Source organism: Dromaius novaehollandiae, chromosome 4 (genome assembly GCF_036370855.1).
Source record: "Dromaius novaehollandiae isolate bDroNov1 chromosome 4, bDroNov1.hap1, whole genome shotgun sequence".
Classification (NCBI taxonomy): Eukaryota; Metazoa; Chordata; class Aves; order Casuariiformes; family Dromaiidae; genus Dromaius; species Dromaius novaehollandiae.
Genome location: NC_088101.1, coordinates 23,842,320 through 23,858,783, shown reverse-complemented (window position 1 = coordinate 23,858,783; position 16,464 = coordinate 23,842,320). Strand labels below are relative to the sequence as shown.

At 37.0% G+C, this 16,464-nt stretch overlaps 2 long non-coding RNA genes across 2 annotated transcripts in view; one reads left to right on the top strand and one right to left on the bottom strand.

Annotated features, from left to right (window-relative positions):
* Positions 1-1,209: 1,209 nt before the first annotated feature.
* LOC112986154 (uncharacterized) overlaps positions 1,210-16,464 on the bottom strand; it is a 48,673-nt gene continuing 33,418 nt past the window's right edge. Inside the window, exon 4 of the long non-coding RNA XR_003259943.2 lies at positions 1,210-1,286. This is a non-coding gene — a long non-coding RNA (uncharacterized LOC112986154). The remainder of the gene's footprint in view (positions 1,287-16,464) is intronic.
* Positions 1,275-16,464, top strand: part of LOC112986153 (uncharacterized) — a 48,720-nt gene continuing 33,530 nt past the window's right edge. The window contains exons 1-3 of the long non-coding RNA XR_010388930.1: positions 1,275-10,776; positions 11,071-11,169; positions 11,288-12,309. This is a non-coding gene — a long non-coding RNA (uncharacterized LOC112986153). The remainder of the gene's footprint in view (positions 10,777-11,070; positions 11,170-11,287; positions 12,310-16,464) is intronic.

The following is a 16,464-nucleotide window of genomic DNA, read 5'->3' as shown; positions in this document are numbered from 1 at the left end:
ATCCCTCTGATCTGACATCCACACCTTTGGAAGGACCATCCTGAGCAGGGAGACTATATTTCTTTCTTTTTCCATGTATTGTTGATAGCTGTGATCCTGGATCATCATTTCTACACCAAAGCAACCTGAAGAGTGAGAAGCATAACTTAAGGGCATGGAGGAAGAAAGAAAAGCTCAAGAAAGAAAAGAAACAGAAGCAAGAAAACCTTGCCTTCTGACATGTCCTCCCTGAATGTAGTGTATCTTATTCTCATTTTAAAATTCTGTAAATGTGAAAAATGTCTTGTTGTTTTCAGGCTTTCTCAACCTTTTTCTAAAACTCTTTGGAATATATTTCAAATGGTTAAATAGTTTTATCATCCACTGTTAAGTTGCTATTATTATTATTATTATTTATCATTTAGCTTGACATAAAGTTGAAGACAAAAGACTGTCCTGGTTACAGATACGTAAGATGGTAAGTAAATAGTAAGTGGTAAGTAATGGTAGTGGTAAGTAGATAAAAAAAATAGAACTTGTTATATATGGATCATGTTGTAAGATACGAGGGAAGGTCCATGCGGTGTGAAGCTCAGGCATGGAAGATGAGTTATCATAACTAATGGAGTCATTAGTGGCCAAAGCCATCCACAATAGATTCCTGCTTCTGCTGGGACATGAGGCTTTTTTGGAAAGTGAATTAGGCCATTAAAACCAGCAACTTTCTCTCTCTCCTTGGAAGTAATGGATGCTGATTGGATTTCAAGCTGATGAAAGAACACTCATGTTTCCGTCTGTACAGGTTTATACATAACAGGTTATCTGAGGTATCGTCTAGACGACATTGAAACTTAGTTTTTTGTGGTTGCATGGCACAGACTAAGTTTCTTTCTTTTTTTTTCTTTCTATATTTTAAGCACTGCACGTTCAGCAGCCAAGACTCACACTCTTACACAGCTCTCCATATTTTGAAAGTTGCCTTTTAGAGAAAGCATTAATTTTTTTTCAGCAGAAAGTAAGATAGCCATGAGAGACTGTGTGAGTTCAGACACTGGGCTGAAGCACTAAAGGAATAAACTAGGAAATGATTTGCTGCTAAAATTTATTTCACATTGAAATAACTTCAGATTTGGTTGATGGCAAAGAATAAGAGTACTTTCCACACTGCAATTAGGCAAAAGAAATGGATGTGTCTGAATTCTTCTTAAAGTACAAGGAGATACTGAATTCCTTTAGGTGGTATTCTTCAGGGCAAATGCAGGTGCTGGATCTCCCAGCTTCCATTCCAAAGGTGGTTCAGAAAATCTCTGAAGAAAGAAGAAAGGAAAAAAATAACGTGATGTATTTTATAAGATTTTTTCAGATCTGGAGATATTGGTATGAACAAAGACCTTTCCTTCTTTGACTATTATTGTGCATTATACTTAAGTCCTGGAAACAATGCTTTGTAATTTTTGTAATGTGGCATTCACTGACTAACCGCAGATTCCTTTTATTATCTTGCTTTAAACCCAGTAAATATTCGTCAGGGATGTTTAAGCAAAGCAAATAAAATAGAGTTTGCTATATACTGTAAATTTAATTAACTGAAATAAGAACATTAGGTCCACTTTTCCAAAAGATACATTAGCTCAGGAATGGACAGTGGAATATACACTTCATCACCTGTTGACTACTGGCTTAATGAACTATACTGTCAGGACAGCTGTCCTCTGGAGAGCTCTTGCTTCTCAATCTTTTTATTTTTCTAGTTTCCAAGAAAAGGCAGAGAACACATATTCCCACAAAGAGGTGCGTTTTCAGCAGTTAAATAACAGAAGCTTCAGTTCAGCGTTCCACTCCCGTTCAGCAAAGTACTCAATAGTGTATTTAACTTTATTTCTATGGAATACATTTAAAGGTCTTGATGGGAGGGTTTTGTAAAAGGTGGAACAGTGTGAATATAAAAAATGTTCTCTTTTCCTGAATTATGCTAGTTTTTACCTCTGCCAGGGAAGTTAATAATAATAGATGTAAATATGAAAGAGGATCTAATTAAGTGCCTGGATTTGAACTAATATTGCAACATAGATATATTCCATGATATAGTTATAGGCTACTTCATAAATTCCATTTGTTTCAATTATAATCAGGCAAATGCTCTTAAAGTTTAGCTTGCAACTGAAGTAACAGAACTGATTAATGGCTGTTATTGTTAATTTCCATAATGAGTGGAGAATAGGGTCCTGAAATGTCATACTGACGTAGTCTGAAAAAAGATTTTTTTTAAATGCTAAAAAAGAAACATAAGCATCTCAGTAAAAGTCAAGTATTTAATCACCTAAACTGCAGAACGTGAAAAGAACATATGTGGTCTGTTGTCATTTCCTAGATTTGCTTTAAAAGATCACTTTTGATACTTATTTGACAAGGCCATGATTATTCCTCTTTTAAATGTAGTTTTGCTTCTGCAAGTTAAAATTAGCTAACACAGAACTCATGCAATATAAAGTTAAAGGGGTCCTAAAAGTATGAATTTTTCTTCACTATAAGTATACAGAGGGCAATTTGGAAAAGGCCATAAATAGAATCCAAACCAGTATATTTGGAGAGGTTTGCCAAAATCTAATGCAATAGACTAGTTCATTCTTTTAAGACAACCATTTGTATTTTTTAAGATGGCTAGAGAAGGAGGGAAAACGTGGTCCTATGAGAAAATGAAGAGTAAAAGCTGTGACTGGTATGATACATGGAATGAAGAAATTGCAAGTTGCTTAATGGGAACATTTTGGGGGTTAAACTGAATGCAATTAAAGAAATACCTCATCTATCATCATCTTTTTTTTTTTTTTCTAAAATAAACAACCCTCAAAGTTCTGAATATTGGCAAAGCTTTAAGGCCAAGAGTGTAACTACTAATATCTTACCTTTGGGCAACCCATTTAAATCTTTCTCTGACAGCATACCTTTTTTATACCGATTGTTCCTGGTTTTATTTGGTTTTTCATTAGCAGATTTTATTACATTTTATCACTCTGAATGGAATGAACATAATTAGTTTTGATAAAGAACATACTGGAACTTTTGGTCAGTGCTGTTTATCTTTACCAAATTGCTTAGGTTCTCAACAATCGCTCAGCAATCTCATAGCCAGACTTATTTCTAATATACTGTAATAATTGCTCTCTTATTTTTATGTGGATAGCTATTGAGGATTTGAAAATTACAGTTATGTCATCCCCATTCTGCTGTGGCAACAGAAGAAAATGTCCACAGTAGACATAGGGATGAAATAAAAGTTCACCTCCACAATGAAGGGTCTGTAGAAGCACAGACGGTGCACGCTGCCGTGGCCTTTAGCTGGTTGACTTCAAGAATTTGCAACCTTACGACTTCTGCCTTTAAACACATTTTCTTTGAGATTTTTACTGCCACTAGATTTTTGCCTTCTCTTTGAAAGGACTAGGCTAAATGATTAATTTTGCTTTCTACATCGGATGTGAAATATTGCTTGGAAACCCCCCAGTGTTGAAAGGCAGCACAACAAGATCAGGAAGTGCCTGATTTGTGTCAGCTGCCGCTGGGCATCCGTGGAGGAGGAACACACTGTACTGGTGCCAGTACCACCACTCTGCCTACAGGTCTAGCTACCAAGCCATTACAATGCAAGTGATTAAACTTTTTAGCCTGTGAGTATGCCAGGCCCCAATAGTAACACCCTGGTAAAGAGCAAATCTAGACCAAACAGTGTATTTTAAGGTTATTTCCTTCCAATCACTTTCTTACTTCTGTGCACTTACTAAACTTGTGGGATGGTTCTGTTAAAACCAGTAGAAGTTTTTCTCTGTTACAGATTCAACAGGGTGAGAACTCACCAATACCTGTTTCCTTCTCTTCTGTTTCATCCGTGCCAGCAAAGAGCAGCATGAGGATTTGTACTACAAAACAGTCCTTTAGGTCCAGCTAAAATCGTACTGTCTTTCTTATGTTAGTCACTGTTGTTCCTCAGAGGAGCACAGGAAAGCATTTTATACAATCAAATCCTAAATTCAGCTACAGAATCCATAAATGAATGATAACTTTCCACCTGTTCTCATAGCCCTGTCTGGTTATACGGGAGACTTGTAAATGTAGTGTCTTGTTAAAGACACAAGCTTGCTGGGTTGCAGTTTCCTATACTTCTTTTTAATTCCCATTTCATTACACAAACCTAGTAACTTCTGTTTGACTAGGAGATAACCGTTATTGGCTAAACTTCAAAAAAGCATACAGTTCTGATTTGAAGGCAGCAAAATATGAAGTGTATACTACTTTCCATTGGAAGTAATTAACAAGTAGTAAGTAATAACCATTAACAATGGTTAATATCTAAGTTAATAATATATATACCTTATTTCTACTTTAAATTTTGTCTAACTACAAATTACAAACTTATGATGCCTTTCCTTCCTAGACTAAAGAGTCCTTTGGCACCTGGTGTTTTCTTCTTATGATTGCACTTTCATATTCCAATCTTTTTTTTAGAGGTTGAACAGATGGAGTCCTTAGGGTCTATCATTGTATGGCACTTTCTCCAATTCCTGAGTCAGAGCTGTGGCTGTTTTGCATACCTTCTCCAGTTTCTCAGTAGACTATGAAAAATGTGGACATTGGGAATGGATGCAGTGTTCTGGGATTAGTTTCACTTGAGCCATATAACAGAAGAAATATCATCCCCTCAGAATTGAGGAGTCCCTACTCCTCTGCCTCTGATGAATTGCATGTCGTCTGTGACTCCTAAATTGATTCAAGGGTTTTCACCACCCAACCAACCTGCTGCAGGGTGCACCTTCATTCTGAGTTAGACACATTCCATGTATAACTCCATAGGTTTCAAACACATTTTGAGTAGGCTAAATTTACCATGTAATCTATGTCACTTTGCAGTTGCCTTTTTATATACCATTTCAACATTCTTTGGTCACCTGAAAATTTTGCGTGCAGTCATTTTCTAATTAATTCCAAATAATGCAAGGAAATTTTGCAGGGACGGGACCTAATACTACTTCCTGTGAAAGCACCCGCTTTTGACAACAGTTTCTCATTGGCAGCTACATTCAAGGCATACCAGTTAGCCAGTGCTAATTCAATTCAGTGTATGCTCAGCTTGTACTGAGTTATTTTAACCTGTTGACTGCTTGGTTCAAGTAGCAAAACAGTTTGGCGTTCAGGAGACTTGCAAGCCTAAACCTGGTGTGGTGGCTGGTAGCCGTAGCGTTCAAGCTCTCTGCCCTGCAGGCAGCACTGAACCTAGAGCATCCCCTACTGCTTGAATCTCGGGATGACATGCCAAGGCCAGGAGCCCGGGGAGCAAAGTGGCCCTTTAGTTTGGTGTTTACTCTGCTGTTCTGCAAGAGGCAATCTCTTACCCCTTAGGTGTTGTTTACTCTTGTACAGAAAAAAAAGAAAGCGAAATCTTGTTTGAAACTGCCCTAAAAGAAGGACTTTGATGTTTTCTCACAGCAATTCCATTCTTTGTCTCAACTTCTACACCAATTTTCTAAAAGCTCTCTGTGCAAAACATAAGATGAAAACTCTATTAAATAAAGAGGATATAAAATAAACTATCCTAGTTATACTTTATATCCCAAAACATACTAACAGCAACCATGCCTATAATGTCGAATTAAGGGAAAATATGGAGGTCCTTCTCTAAGGAGTAAAACTTCAAGTTACTTTTTCACATTTCATGATTCCAGAGGGTAGTCGCTGTTTAAGTCAGAGCTGTTTAAATCAGTAATTCAGATGTAGCCTTCTGGGTAGCATACATAACTGGAGAGTTTTGGTGGCTGCATTTACCCAACAGGACACATTATAGATCATGTAGGTGAGTAATTAATGCTATAAAATAGCTACTCCATTTCCATCACTATGGACAAATCCTTATTCTGATTTTCCTGATTCTGAGTATGACAGGTTGGTTTATCATTGCTAAATGGTGAAATTTGCTCCATCTTACTGAAATGCTACTGTGATATATATAGCTAATTACTTTTCCATTGTTCTCCTTCAGTGTGTGTACTGTTGTTTTTGAGTAGTTTCTGTACATCTGCCATCACAGTTTGCAGCGCAGGGCATCATTGCTATCCCTATTTTACATATAGAAACTCAGGCATAGATTGTTCCAAGGTCACATAGGAAGTCATGGGCAAAGGCTGGCAAAAACCCAAATGTCCTGAAACTGAGTCTAATGTTTAAACCATAAGGACGACATTCCTCAAACACTTAATCTAGGGTGCTCTACTGGAATTTTGTAGTAGCAGTGTGCAGTAGTACTATGGTAGCCTGTTGATTGCCTAATTTAGCAGCTACAAGTTGAATATGGAGAGGATGAGAAGATGTGGAATTTCTAATCATATCTGAAGGGATTAGGGAGGCTGTGGTCAAATTCTAAAATTGGATACTACCTATTACCATGTTTTAGTTGGGAGGAGCTGGGGGATGGGGGAATACCAAGGTTAACAATAATTTGCATCCTAAAATCTTTTGTAGCATCAAATAAGATGAGTAATAGCTTATCTACGATAATACCAAATATAGTTGTAGAACCCATTGTCTTCTAATTCCAGAAAGCTTTATGACAGAAATGAACTTCATCTGTCACGGCCTACAGATATTATTTTCCCAAAGATCATTAATTTCATTATTTTTTCACCAAGTACTCACTGAAAACATAAGTAAAAGTAGAGTATTGCACTGCAAGGCTATCAGTACTGCTGGGAAAGACTCATGGCTTTAGCAACAGAAATAGGGCAGGTCTGAGAGTTGCTAATTACTGTTGTTTACAGGTCCACATGGACTACTTACTGGCTCAAACAGGCATTTCTTGAATTGCTAGGTAGATGTGACAGTAGTAAACCAAAATTGCTATTTAATATCAGTGATATTTTAGCTATCTGCCATTCATTATAATTGTCTGTTAGGTTTCTCCTGCTTCATTCAACCCTCAATCCTGCATTTGTTTCTAGAATTTTACAAGCCTTATTTGTCTTTTTCTTCACTTGCAATCTTAAATTATTTTCATTGTTTTCTATGACACAGTGATGGTGTTCATAAAACCAGAGCTGCACTGATTTTCTAAGCATGTTAGTATTTTAGCAATGCAGATATTTCCTGATCCATAATACGCAATAGACAGGTTACCCTGTGCAACTAGATGGAAGATTAAATCAGTGCTTTTGTTAGCCAGTGGAAGCCACAGGCTTTTGCTAAATTATCCAGAATGCCTTTGCATGACCATCTGTTTCAAATGGAAATGAATCTTTTTGGCTCTAATTATAAATCTCTTATTATTTTTCTTTTCTTCTTTTCTAACCCAACCTGCCCTTTGGGAAATTGCTTGAAAGCTCCCTGTATTGTATGAAATTACATGGAGTGGGATTACATGAATGGCTGATAGTGTGATTTCATTTTTTTAATTAACCCTCCTATTAATAATTTTAAGCCTACTTGTGCAGTGGCTGCAAGCTGAAGCAAAAATCTGTGTTACAAAACTGTTTACAAATTTGTTACAAGATACTGTATTATAAAGCAGTCTAAGTACAAACATGTTGAAACATATGGAAAATCCACCCAAATCTTGCCAAATTGTTCCAACGTTTAATTACCTGGATCACAAAAAGTGTGCACCTTCTTTCTAGTCCTCAGATTGTAATTCTTTATGTGATGCAAGTATGCATAAATTGAGACCAAACACAAAAAGCTTGTACTTCAGGTGCTGTTCTCCAACAAAGGATTACGCATCTCAGTAAGGATTTGTTGTTAAACTGTTCTGTAGATTTCTTTCCAAGAGGGAGTGAAGTCTTTCTTTTAAATTAAATGAATGTGTGGGAGGAGGAGGAAGCGCAGAGCTCTGGGCTGGAGTGACGGGGTTTGTCCTCACTACTGGTATGTTTCTCTTGGGAGATCTTTGCTTTGATCCCGTCAGGACCAGTAAGGGTAGCTTTCCTTTCCCTTCCTCTTGGTCGAGTGGCTTCTCTTTCATTAATGTTGCTGGCAGACCATTCTGCATTTGGTTTATTCTAGCTGGGCTGGCTAACATGCCTTTCTCATCCATCATATACTTTTCTGTTCCGCCTACCCAGTCTGAATCATAGTACTGTCTTAACTTGCATCTTCTGTGGTGCAGAGTAACAGCTCCTTTTTATGACCAATAAAGAAAAGAAAAACAAACTGAGTTACACTTCTTGGCACATTTTCCAACTCCACTAGAGAATTTGGCCCTTGCTAGTCAGTAAGAAGACCTTGAGCAAGCAGAGGGATTCTTTTTCCTGCCAAGCTGTCTTCTTGAGCACAGGCCAGCTTGTAGCAATGCAACGTGGAGATGAGTCAGTGAAAAGCGGAGTTAGGTAAATGCTGTTAACCAATGTTACAGAAATTTCTGCAGAGTCTCCGGAGACAACGGCATTTTTTTCTCCAACCAGAGAAGTGGGGAGATACATGAACACGCCTAAATGAAATCCTAGGGCACGTGCTGGTCTTCTCATAACTTTTACCCCTTCGATTTTCAGCTCTTACCCATCTTCATCATCAGCTTTTCATGCATGTCATCACAATGCAGACCTACATGTAGCACCATTTATGAAAAAGAAATAGTTTATTTCATCCTCTTCTGAAAAGAATTCCAGTTTAGAAAAGTGCTAGATTATCTTTTTATCTTCTTGAAAGTATTTTCTCTCCAGAATGACCTGAGTAACTTTTAGCAAAACATAGTTTACTCAAATGATCTCATAAAATTCTTAAATTAAAAGCAATATTTTCTGGAAATAAAAATGAAAAGAAATGAAAATGAGAAATATTTCTTGTTTAGTAAAGCTAGCTTTTGCTCTCCAGAAACTGATCCAGATGAAGCATACACAGGAGAGTTGCATTAAATAAAGAAGATCTTTAATTTTCAGGAGAGTCTTAGATGTTAGCGAATGTCTCCATTCTTCCCTCTTGGTCAGTTAGACTGTACTCATTAGGTCCATTCTAAATGTAAATTTTGTACCAGGATAATTGTTGGTGTGACTTTGTAGTAATGTGATTTTATACCAATACAATTAAACCAATACAATATGACCATGGTCACTGCTATGTTGGTGTAATGGGGTTTTGTAGTAACATACCGGTAGTCTTTTCCCCTTTTCATGCAGAAAATGGATAGATATACTAATGCTGGCTTCTTTGGAGGCATAAATATTCTTTTTGCCCTCATAAGGAAAATTGTCTTGCTTTTCATTGTTCTTGGTACAAGGTAAAGAATCCTTCCAGCACACTTTGAAAGTGCTTGACCATCATAACACTTGTCTAACACCTTCGAACTGTGTTGATCTGCCTGCCTTATCATTTTACAAGGTGATTCGTACAAGGCCTCTCTCTAAGTAAACCACCCAGAGCTCAGATACCGTGTCCCAAAGTCTTTCATCCTAACATTGTTACCTCAGCACGGTTTTTAACTATATGCTTTCTCTTTACTAAGCAGTAGCACAGAAAGTGTATCTATGCTAAAGCAAATGTTTGATCCAGCTTTTAAAGGAGTCTTGAGAAGATTTAGCTGTTAGCTTATAGAATGACAGAGGCAGTATCTTCACACTCCTCCCATCTCCTCCCCCCACCCTTTCTGCATTATATTCAATGAGTGAAAATGATTGACTATGATTCATTCTTATTCCCTCCCAAGCTGTGCTCTTCCCTTAAAAGTACAATATTTCTTTTCATGTTCTCAGTGAATTTTCACTACATTTTCATCCTCTTAGGAACAGCTGTAACTTCTTTCTCCTGTGTTTCCCAGAGAGAAGCTTAGAACAGATCTAAAGTATAGGTATCTGAGGAACATGAGAGAAGAGCTGATATTATACCTGGAATCAACTCTGTGAATCTCTTAGAGAATAACATGTCAGCTCTTGGCAAAAGGAAGCCTGCTCTTAGAGCTGTTTAACTGGACCTTAAAGTTTCTGGGATATTAAATGTAGAGTAATAGAATTAGAGAAGCAAGAGATGGATGATATCCTAAAATTCTGTTCATTTCCCTGCAAATGAAGAATGGCTCTTCCCACTTGGCCTCTGACAAAAATATGTTAGATATTGGACAGATATAACTGGCTTGTGTAAAGCAGGAAGGATCTTGATGTTTCATGCAGTACTCATGTATGCTTGAAGGACAAACAACAAAGGCATTCATCTGGATTTTTGCAGATGAGTGTTTTAAAAGTATTCTCTATGATGTCTTTGTATACATTCGGTACTAGGCAATAAAAGATAAGCCAAGAGACGTGCAGTCGTTATCTTATGATGTTAATGGTCTCTCAGCAAGAAGCATAGTTTCATTAAGCAAGCTGCTCTTGGAATTTGGGCACCTTTGCTTTTCCATTCATAAATCTACTGAATCGATGTATTTTGAGTGTTTATCACTAGCATTAGGCCCTCTCTGTACATATACTCCTTAGGAAATGAAGCTTTGAATTTTTCTTTTGGTTTCCAGCTGCTCTGCTTTGGGATGTGAAAAGTGTGCTCAGACTCATTAAATCTACAGGATTTGGAAGTTGTTCTTGTGGTTACACCACAGACAATATTGCATGCGAGACCCAAGTGCTGTAACACTTTGGCATGAAGCACAGCGTATGCAAGAGTTTAGCAGCACTTCCAGAACTGGCTCTAACACGTCTCCTGTTTTTCAGCTGCAGACTAAAAGGTGTTTTTTAAAAAAGTCAGAAGTTAAACAGATGTCCTTGGAGAAGCTGAAGATGGAAATATTTCTCAAATGAGCAATTTCACACACGCAGAGTGGAGGCTGCCTTGGTAGGTTTCTCAAGAGACCGGCAACCTTTTCTACAGGTCATGGGGAGCAGAACTTCTTTGTATTTTTCTACTTTGAGTTTGTGAGTAAACACAATACAGTGCTTTATGTTGAATGCTGAGAGCACATAAAGTCCTAAGGGACCAGATTTCCCCAGGCCAAGAGGGAACATTACTTTTTAAAAACATGGATAAGCCAGCTATGCTACTATGCCATTTTAATTGCTTCAAACTATAAGCACAGATGCAGAGGCTGTTTCAAATAAATGAACTGTATGCTTACAAACCATTTTCCAGAGACATCAAGTTGCAATTTTCGGTAAATAACAGATAAAGTAGAAGCAACTTCTGTGCCACTCTTGATGGATGGCAGGAAAAAGCAGAAGGAAACATTAGGTAAGAAATTATTAGTTGGTGAAGGTGGAGGTGGGGAACAAGGAATCTTTTCATTTCCTGCAAGCTTGCCGTTTCTCAAATTTAACACAGCTAACCTGAAATACACTTTTTTTTTCAGCTCTGCTTCTCTTTTGCTTTTGCACTGCTTTCATCTACAGTGTGAAATTCCAAGTTACTGTGAAAAAGCTGTCCAAGGAATATTCTTGGCAATACTGCAAGCAGAAAGTACAGGAAACCTCACAAGAGAGTTTGTTCCAGCAACATTGCCATCCACGTTTCACAGCTGCAAGGACATTCAAACCAAATCTAAACACCATCTTTTCCCATATACAGAACCTTGCTGAGGTAAAAGTAGCAGGACCAGAAAAGTTTAATTAAATTATACCACAATCATGACCCCCTGTATTAAAGGAAAATTTTTCATCAGTGACAAAAATTTCACCAACTAAAAAGGAGCCAACATAGTAAACCCATTTACTGCATGACACACTAGCCACCAAAGAGGAAAGCACAGGGAAAGACTGTTAAGGGCAAACACTTCCCTGCAAGTTTTTGTAGCCATGTTTGGCAGCCATTTGTAAGTGAAGAAGAGCTGGTACAGTAATGAATATTGGAAAAAGGAGGGTAGTATCATCTTTCTCATTTGTTTCAAGTGCTGTTTCATAACATACTTCTGTTCTAGTGTGCCAGTGACCTTTTTTAAGGACATATTTTTTAATGTAATTGATCCTAGGTTAACTTTATGAAAGCATATATCAGTAAAGAAACAAGGTATATAGATTTGGAGGGAGGAGGGGTGTTTAACCCTTCCAGTACTCTCAAGAAGGCCTGCTTTAGCTGCTAAGCTTTACTGCATAGGTATATTGGCTTCATCAGTGAATGAAATTAGTTCTATCACTGTTATAAAATTCTAACTTTCATATTAAGCTCTTCGCCTCATCTAAAAGGTCTGCAAGGTAAAAGGGGTCCTGACCACTCCCTTCTTCCCCTCTTTTTGGCCAAGAGAACATTCCCTCAGTGAAGACACTATGAAGAACATACAAGGCTCTATTGTAAGGACCTGCCTCCAAGCCCTACTGAGGAAGCCAAGCCATGCTGACTTTGCCACTAAAATAGGGAGGCCTTCACTGCTGAAAGAGTGTAAGATTTTTAAGAGAATAAAAATGATTCAGATCTGTCTTAGCTGATTTCTCCCTGTGTTTAAGTGTCATCCTCCTTGAATGATAGAAACCCAACTTTGGCGTGTAAATACTGTCCCTTAGTTTTCAAAGCTCCTCATGGTGCCCCTAAAGGAAGGGTAATATATCCAAAAATATATTGAGAAGTATATGGGCATAATTACTCTTCTCTATAGTTTTAATCTCAGTTTTGCTTTACGTTTGCTATGTAACTAACACTTTTTAAGTTTATTATTTTTAGAATGATTTTGGTTTTAGGCAGTAGATGTGTTATTTATTTATTGGTTCTATTGAGTTTTCTCAGTTCTCTTTTGGAATTGACAGATATTTATGTCTAATTCTGGCAACTGTAGTAACCACACAACCCTGAACATGCTGTGTAACCTGCCTGTGTTCATTTAGGAAAAATCATCCGAGAGGTCTCCTACAGTTTAAAATATGTCTATATAGCAGTATGAATGTGCATACATGTAAACAATTAGGCATATCATGAATTTTTTTTTCATTAATTTCATCAGTAATTGTTATGGAAAACTCATGTTTATTACTTTCTAAAATATAATATTGGAATCATTTTTGGGATAGATTTCCCCAGTTAAATTAAGTGCTGAGAATATTGGAATAATTATTTGGGATAGATTTCACCAGTCAAATTAAGTGCTGAGTAAAACCTCCGTGAAAATGCAAAGATTTGTCTCGATAAATTAGAATGCTCTGCTACTAGCCAGAAAAGAGCAGAAAATGGTCACATTCTGGGCTGGTGAATATATTGCAAGTAAAATGTAATTGCTAACTAAGAATGACTGCTGATGGGTTAGAGTCTAACTGGCACAGGGTTTAAAAACTAAAATCTGGCCTCAAGCGTTAAGAATAAATCAGGGATTGAAATAGTATTTTGGTACAGTTCTGCTCCAACTTTTGAGGCTACAGCACTAACTCCAAAAGGCATTCTGGAGCCTATCGTCCCATTGTGATATTTAAGCTCCTATTCAATTCAGTGGGAAATTAACTATTAGCACCGAGTTTAAGCTAGGTCAAAGATTTGTTTCAAACTGTGTAGGATAAGTCAAAATCTAAAGAAAAAAAATCTAAAATATATTCCTAAGGTATTGCAAGAATAGGAGACATAATTTCCTTGCAAATAATGATTTTCAAACAGAAAATGTTAATTGTGTAGAAGGGGGAAACATTAAAAATACTTGATTGCATTAAATAATTTAATAATTTTCCTGATTGTCATGACCTTTTCTTTTTCTCACTTAGCTGATGTGCATGTGATGAGTTACTAGAACTGGGCATAGAAAAGAGAAAAAAAGAAAAAAGAACCGAGTCATTCAAAATGACTTAAGTAAAAACAGATGACAGTTAGGAGATGGCTTTCAGTACATTTTATGTTAGAACAACAGTATTCATTATTAGAGAACTACTATATAGGAGGCTATATAAAGCACTGGGGAAAATGTTAGGAAGAGGGAGTATGCATTTTTTCAGCTGTAACATTATCTTCCAAAATAATATACATAGGCACACACATACTATGTTTGCAATAAAATTGACATATGAGAAAAAAGTGTCCTGTTACAGTTACAATGTCCAAATAAAATTATTTCTTGCACACTGCACACACACACAAAATCACTAATAGTCAACTTCTGTTGTTAACGGTAGCTTTCCTTACTTTTCTTCTGGCCAGCATAAATAAATGCGAAATCTTTGAATTATTCCATATTGGTCAGATTGTTATAAACAGAAGGGAAGATTCTATATAGTTATATTTTATATAACTGATATGGCAAGGAAAGTAAGTAAATCTGTGTGTTAGGGAAAAAAAGGAAAAGGAAATATGGAATATTTTAATGATCTTCTCTTATTCAGTTAACTTCAAAACCAAATTCCATTCTTTCTTTTATAGTAGCAGTGCCAGATGCTTCAGAAAAAGATACAAGAACCTACGTATAGCTTTCCATGCTGACTCTCACTCTAGTTTCCAATAGTTACATATCAGCCTAAATCACTGTACATGGCATTTAATATGCTGAAAACTCAATATTCTTGATGTCTTTACAAATATCTAGAGCCTCTTTGTGACTTTTGCTAAGCTTTTGGACTTGGTGACTTCTGGTAACATTGAGTTCCACAGTTTAGTTACTAAGGAGAGGGGTTTTTGTGTCACTTTAGATTTTCACACCTTTAATTTAATTGAACACCATCTTGTCCCTGGGTGGTGAGGTACAGAGACGGAAGCTTCTGAGTCACCTTCTTTATTTGGTATACTTTGTCACATCCACCTTCCGAGTTTCTCTTTCAAATGCAGAGTCTCAGTCTCTTCTGTCCTTTGTCAAATTTTTTCATCCCTTAATCATTGTTCTCTTAATTCTTCTGCATCTACAGTATATTTCACAAAATGAGGTATCAAGTGCTGTACAGACTGTCTGCAGAGGGCTGTTGTTGCTTCATACAAAAGCATTACAACATTTGCCTTATTCATCAGCTTACTCCTTTATGCATCCTACCGTCTTGCTCACACTTTTTTTTCACTGCTGCATATTTCTCAGATACTTCAGTAAAGTTTATTCTGAAGTATCAGTGAAGTAAAACAAAGCTAACTGATTAGAAAGGGATATAATTTACTAGATATGTTCAAGCTTGAAGAGATTTAACCTTTTTTGCTCCCAAAGTGGTTATAAGTGGTTATTACACAAAGGAAACATACACTTTCATCTTTTGCTAAGATTTTACTTTTTCTCTTGTTCGTTTCTCCTGTAAGTAAATAAATCATCCATGCTGAAAATGAACAGTGACAGTGTGAGTACTGAAAACCCTTAATCATACAATAGGCAGAGAAAAGATAAATGTATTTGGAGGTATACCCTCAGTGCTGATTACATATATCTGGATTATTTACTTTTCTTTTGAAGATTCTTTTAAGAAATGGCTTCTGTGTCAGTTTAAGTCAATTTGCATTGATGTAACTGTCACGCTTGATCAGTAAACATATTCTTGTGTTAGAGATTGTATAAAACTGCAGAGAGATAGGATAGGTGAAAAAGATGCCTCATATTTTCCTTGTAACTATAGGAAAGGCTTGTTACACGTAGCTTATATTGCTATGACTTTGAGATCAGTAGGAGGACGTTAGTGAGACACATATCAAGTATGGACATGGTGCCTCCTGCTCATAATGTTAGTTGTTCACCATGACTGTCTGCTTCAGTGCTCAAGCAAAGGCTTGGCAAGCACAGGCAGAAAGAGAATCCAACCACAAAGTAAAAGCAGCATCTCAAAGCAGCAAAAACTTCAGGCAGTGAGGCAGAATTTGGTATTATTAAGTGCAATATCCAAGGGAACAAACTGTAACAGGCAAAAGGGAAGTGACCAAGTATTCAGACCCACCTCATATGGCAAACATATTCTAATACTGTTTTCGTATGTTTCATGTAATCAAGTGTTTTCCCTGCAAGGTATGGAAGAAGTAAGTTGGGAGTGGTGATGGTTTTTGAAAGAGCCACTAATTCCTAGCTGAGAAGCGTTTGAAAAGGCTGGCATATCCAGTTGAAATGCTGAGAAATTGCTAAGCAGGTGCGATGTAAAGGTACTCACAAGATTTTAAACTCTGAACCCACATTATTAAAATGTTGTGAGGCTTCTATTTAATAACTACACTGTGGTCAGAACGTAGTTTTACATCTTTGAAAGGTTACATTATGCTTTCCTACAGCAATACCCTAGCACTACTCAAGAGCAGGAGTTTCCTGCCAGCTTAGAAAGACATTTTACCCACTGCAACCATGAAAACCCTTTGGAATAAACAGAACTCCAGATGAGTTCTGCAGACTTTGGATTAGGTACAAAATGCTGCAGGTTGAAATTGTTACCAATACACTTGCACAAAGACCGCACAGAGATCCCTTCAGTTTCTCTGGGAAACTCTTATCTACAAAAACTTCCAAATTCTCCATTATTGCTCAGAAAACATCAGTACAGGCTAGTAAAACTAGTGCTTTTTCCTGACTTGGCTAGAACCACCATAATGGCTCTCAGTGTGCAATAATATTTTCCCCTTGGAGTTTAGAGAATAAGAGTTAAGAGAGCTCAAATGCTTTATTATTTTGGGCAG